The sequence below is a fragment of the Trachypithecus francoisi genome, unplaced genomic scaffold (genome assembly GCF_009764315.1).
Source record: "Trachypithecus francoisi isolate TF-2019V2 unplaced genomic scaffold, Tfra_2.0 Lachesis_group11, whole genome shotgun sequence".
Lineage (NCBI taxonomy): Eukaryota > Metazoa > Chordata > Mammalia > Primates > Cercopithecidae > Trachypithecus > Trachypithecus francoisi.
The window spans coordinates 29,160,444-29,166,559 of record NW_022681456.1 but is presented as its reverse complement, the minus strand read 5'-3'; positions in this window follow the sequence as shown (position 1 = coordinate 29,166,559).

Genomic DNA, 6,116 nt, shown 5'->3' with positions numbered 1-6,116 from the left:
AATATTTCTGGGACAAGTATGGAAGAAAGGACAAATGAAAGCCCCAAATTGTGAAAAGAGGAGTAAGTAGCAATGCCACTGTCATCAGACAACCTGACTTGAATTCCAGCTCCCCTTCTTACTGGCTTGTGATCTTGCCCAAATGTCTGCTTCTCAGGGTCGTTTGGGATAATGTATACATGTAAAGCCCTTAAAAAAAAAAAAGTTATCCCAGCACTTTGGGAGGTTGAGGTGGGCGGATCACCAGAGGTCAGGAGTTCAAGACCAGCCTGACCAACATGGCAAAATCCCGTCTCTACTAAAAATACAAAAATTAGCCGGGCGTCGTGATGGGCACCTGTAATCCCAACTACTCAGGAGGCTGAGGCAGGAGAATCGCTTGAATCCGGGAGGTGAAGGTTGCAGTGAGCCGAGATCGCGCCATTGCACTCCAGCCTGGGCGACAGAACAAGACTCCATCTCAAAAAAAAAAAAAAAAAAAAGTTATCCTAAGATCTTTATATAGCATGAACTTCTTCAATCTCCATCAAACATTTAAAAAGTGTTATTTGCAAAAAAAAAAAAGGAAGAATTGGCCTGAGTTTAATTTCTCCCTTTCTCTATGCTTACCCATAGTGGAGATTTAGGAGTGAGATGATGTGTTCAAAGGTTCAAGGGCAGGAAATATAAAAACACAAGTAATAGAATTGGGAGAAGGATGACTAATCCTTCCAATTATGAATAGTGAACCAAAAGATGTGAAGATGACTACTTTTCTGAGTTTATCATTTCAGTACTGTGTATCTAAACTATGTACTTAATTCAAATTCCACTAAAAGGTAGTATCAGCTCCTACGGTTCTGCAGGCATTGTACTAGGAGCCCCAGGGCTGCAAAGGTGAATGAATCACTCTGCTTACCCTGGGGAGCCAGAACTCTAGGAGAAATGGAACCCAGTCCACATCCCCTCTGCAGTTGTCATCCTGCCTTGACAACCAACCTGTGTTCTCTGTGCCTTCTGTGTCTATTTCAGGAAGCCCCCAGTAAATGTTAACCATTTTTCTGATGTCTTGGTGAAAGAGGGAGGCCAAGATCGTAATTTAGTCTTGGAAAAAACACTGCAGCTAACCTAGTCTTTGCATTAAAAGTCAGAGACAGGTAATTGAGTGTCTTTATTTCGAGTCTGTACACCACAGCTGCCAGTTAGTTTACATCACTATCTAGGCATCATAATTCAGCAAACAACGAAACAGAATCCCTGGCCCCATGAAGACTTCACAGTTAGATTTTACTTCATCACTTCAACGAGGCCTCGGAGGCCTCGTAAAATTCCCATGAGGGCAGTGTCTAGTAGAATATTGTCTCCACTTCCACCTTCCTGATTCTTTTCTTGCTCCACTCTTCTCAATCCATTCTATGCACTGAGGCCTAGAAGGATCTGCCTTCAGCTTCCCTCTCCCACCCGGCTTGTGGCTCTTCCTCAACCCTGACCTCACCACCCTCTAGACCCACTGGCCTATGCATTGCTCCTCACACATGCACCAGCCTTAAGATCCTCACTGGCTCCTTTTCATCACTGAGGTCTTGCCCCTTCAACGAGGGACTTCCCTGATCCCTTCTTCTTAAGTAGCCCCACCCAGTTACTCTCTGTCCTGTCATCCAGCTGTATTATTCTATGTAAAAGTAAATATGATTATGTTTACTCCAATACCCTTAGCCTAACTGGATTATCTTGTTTATCTGTTGGCTATAAGTACATATATCTGAAATGGAAACAGGCTAGGCTCAGTGGCTTACGTCTGTAATCCAAGCATTTTGGGAGGCTGAGGAGGGTGGACTGCTTGAGCTCAGAAGTTTGAGATCAGCCTGGCCAACATGGTGAAACCCCGTCTCTAAAAAAAACACAAAAATTATGTGGGCATGGTGGTGCATGCTGGTAGTCGCAGCTACTCGGAAGCTGAGGTGGGAGAATCACTTGAACCCGGGAAGTGGAGGCTGCAGTGAGCTGAGATTGCTGCAGTGAGCTGAGATTGCATCACTGCACTCCAGCCTGAGTGACAGAGCAAGACTCTATTTCAAGAAAAAAAAAAAAAGGGAAAAAACACTCCTCATTGCCCACACTACTACCACCATGGTCAAGTCACATCTCCTGAAAAGATTTGGATGTTCTGCCCAAATCTCATGTTGAAATGTAATCCCCAGTGTTGGAGGTGCGGCCTGGTGGGAGATAATTGGATAATAGGGGTACCTTTCTCATGAATGGTTGAGCATCATGCCCTGGATGCTGTCCTCGAGATAGGGAGTGAGTTCTCTTGGGATCCAGTGGTTTAAAAGTGTGTGGCGCCTCCCCCCTCCCTCTTGCTCCTGATTTGGCCTTATAAAGTGCCTGCTCACACGCTGCCTTCCACCATGATTGGAAGCTTCCTGAGGCCTCCCCAGAAGTAGATGCCAGCCTTATGCTTCCTATACAACCTGCAGAACTGTGAGCCAATTAAACCTCTATTTGTAGAAATTACCTAGTCTGAGGTATTTCATTACAGGATTGCAAGAACAACCTAATACATCTCTCATCAGGGTGACTGCAGTGACTTGTCTCCCTTCTTCCACTCTGATACACAGCAGCCAAGATTTCAGATCCTCTGAAAATATAAGTCAAATCCCGTCACTCCACTGCTTAAAAATCCCCTATTAACTCCTCATTTCCCTCAAAGTAAAAGATAAAGACTTGTCCAGTGGCCTTGCAAGATAGTGGCAAGCTTCTTCATTCCAAGTTGAACACCAAAAAGATACTGATTGTTCTTTGGTCATAGTGACCAGAAACAACCAGAATCTGTTTTAATCAATCAATAACAATCCTGACCAGTGACTTACTTCTGAAAATTAGCCAATCAGCAACAGCCACACTCTAGTAGTCCTTCTTTCACAGCTAAAGGTCAACTCATCTCTAAACAGTCCAGCTTCTAAGAGTTCCCCAACCTCCAAACCCCATGCTTCACAAAACACTATATAAGAGTCGCAGATTCCTTTGTTCAGAGACACTGTTTCTTACAAGTACTGCTGTCCTCCGCTTAGCAAGAAATATATTCCGCACTTAATTGTTGCAGATGTGAATGGTGGCCTCTTCACTGGACAACACCCTATGGGATCTTTGATCTATTCCCTTTCCACTCCCCCTTTACCTTCATCTCCTCCTACTTTTTCCTTTGCTAATTGTGCTCCTTGCAGTCCTTATTTCTGCCAGGAATGCTCCTGCCTCAGGGTCTCTGCACTGGCTGTTCCATCTGCCTAGTACATTCTCCCTCAGCCGCATAGCTCACTCCCTTACCTCCTTCCATGCCTTAATGGGGCCAGCCCTGATCACTTATCTAAAAATTGCAATTCCAACTCCCTACCCCCGCTCAGCTATAACCCTCTAACATACTATATCGTTTCCTTATTTGTTATGTTATGATTTATTGTCTCTCTCTTCCCACTAAAATGTAAGCCCTATGAGGACAAGGAATTTTGCTTGTTTTGTTTACCAATGCATCCCACGCATCTAGTGTCCAGCATTCACTTGGTACTCAATATTTGTTGAATGAATGGACTTTGAATGTTTCACCTTTTTAGAACTTCTTTAGTGCAAAGACTTTGTGTTTACCATTGTATTCTCAGAGCCTAAAACAGTGCCTGGCACATAGTAGGTGCTTCATAAGTATGTACTAAATGAATGCATGCACAGGTATGGTATAAAATTGTTTTAATTGTAATGTAAATGACCCTGAGATTACAAAAGCCTTATGTGCCATCTTCCTCCACAGAAACACAGTTAATGAACACATTTAAAATTCCTCACATTATTATGATGTGTTAATCAAAAAGTCCAAAACATTCATCACTATTTCCCCAGGTATTAGGTGAGTTAATATACAAAGATGACTAAAAAATTCTTGATCAGTTTGAAAAAGCAGCATGATCACTCTCCTTTCTAGGGCTGTTGAGGCTGAGGACAGGAGGAAACCCTTGTCTCTGATAGGAAAGAAGGGCAGAGAACATTCTTTTCTCATTTCCTTTATTTTTTTGCTTAAACTCTTGGGTCATTTCCAAACTGGTGTCCCTGTCCATTTAATATAACATGGCCATATTAATCTTCCTGAAAACTTGTTTTTTTAAATCCTACATGTGAATGCCAGGTCTTAGAAAACATAGTTCTTATTGTGTTATTACCTTTTAAAAAATCATGAAAACAACTCTCATCTATGATATAGTTACTACGTATCAGGCACTCTGCTAAATGCTACCTGCATGTTTTCTCATTTCAGCCACACAATGACCTTATAAATAGGTGTTATTTACCCAACTCAAAAGACATAAAAACAAGCTCATAGTTTAAGAAACTAAGAAGTGAGACAGCTGGAAGCCAAGCCTCAAACCTGGCCCCAGTCTCTCTTATAAAAAAGAAACAACTATTTATTCAAAGGGTCCTAAGAGACTCTTCTCTAAAGAAGATACACAGATGGCCAACAAGCATACGCCAAGATGCTCAACATCATTAGTCATAAGGGAAATTCAAATCAAACCACAGTGAGAGACCACTGCACACCCACCTGGATGGCCAGAATCAGAAAGGTCGATCATAACAAGTGTTGTCAAGGATATGGTGAAACTAGAACCTTAACACATTGCTGGTGGGAATGTAAAATGGTACAGCCACTATGGAAAACAGTCTGGCAGTTCTTCAAATAGCTAAACACAAAAGTTACCATTTGATCCAGCAATTCCACTCCTAGGTTTATGCTCAAGATAAATGAAAATATATATCCATACAAAAATTGTACATTTATAACAGCTTTCTTCTTTTATTTTTATTTATTTATTTATTTATTTAGAAACAGAGTTTCACTCTTGTTGCCTAGGCTGGAGTGCAATGGCATGGTCTCAGCTCACTGCAGCCTCCACCTCCCAGGTTCAAGTGATTCACCTGCCTCAGCTTCCCAAGTAGCTGGGATTACAGGCATGCACCACCACGCCCAGATAATTTTTGTATTTTTAGTAGAGACGGGGTTTCACCATGTTGGTCAGGCTAGTCTTGAATTCCTGACCTCAAGTGACCCACCCACCTAGGCCTCCCAAAGTGCTGGGATTACAGGTGTGAGCCACCACTCCTGGCTGCAGCTTTCTTCTTATAGCCAAAAAGTGGAAACAACCCAAATGACCATCAACAAATGAAGAGATAAACAAATATGATATATCAATGCAATGGAATATCATTTGGCCATAAAAACAAATGAAGCTGTAATATATGCTACAACATGGATTAACCTTGAAATCATTATCTAAGTAAAAGGAGTCAGACACAAAAGACCACAGATACATGATTTCATTTATATTAAACATCCAGAATAGTCAAATCCGTAGAGACAGAGGCAGATTATTCTTTGCTGGGGGCTAAGGGAGGAGATGGGGGAGCCAGAGGTGTGATAGCTAAAAGGTATAGGGTTTCTCTTTGAGGTGATGAAAATGTTTTAAAATTGTGAGGGCCGGGCACAATGGTTCACACCTGTAATCCCAACATTTTGGGAGGCCGAGGCAGGCAGATCACTTGAGGTCAGGAGTTCGAGACCAGCCTGGCCAACATGGTGATATCCCATCTCTACTAAAAAAAAAATACAGATTAGCTGGGTGTGGTGGCAGGTGCCTGTAATCCCAGCTACTTAAGAGGCTAACTCAGGAGAATTGCTTGAGCCTGGGAGGCGGAGGTTGTAGTAAGCCAAGATTGCACCACTGCACTCCAGCCTGGGCAACAGAATGAGATCCGTCTCAAAAAATAATAAGAAAATTAAAGAAAAATTGTGAGGATGGTTGCACAAATCTGCGAGTATACTCAAAAACAGTAAATTGTAGACTTTAAATTTGAAAATTGTATGGTATGTAAATTATATTTCAATAAAGCTTTTACCAGAAGGATCCTACCTTTTCATATGTGTTCATATCTTTTTATATTTGAAGCACACACACATTGATAAGCAAAATACTAAATTCTAAGCAAAACACTAAATTCCCAATAGAAAAATGAGCAAAGGACATAAAATAGAAAACTCATAAAAGAAAAAATACAAATGGTTCATGAACGTGTGAGCAGGGAAAAAGGTTTACCTC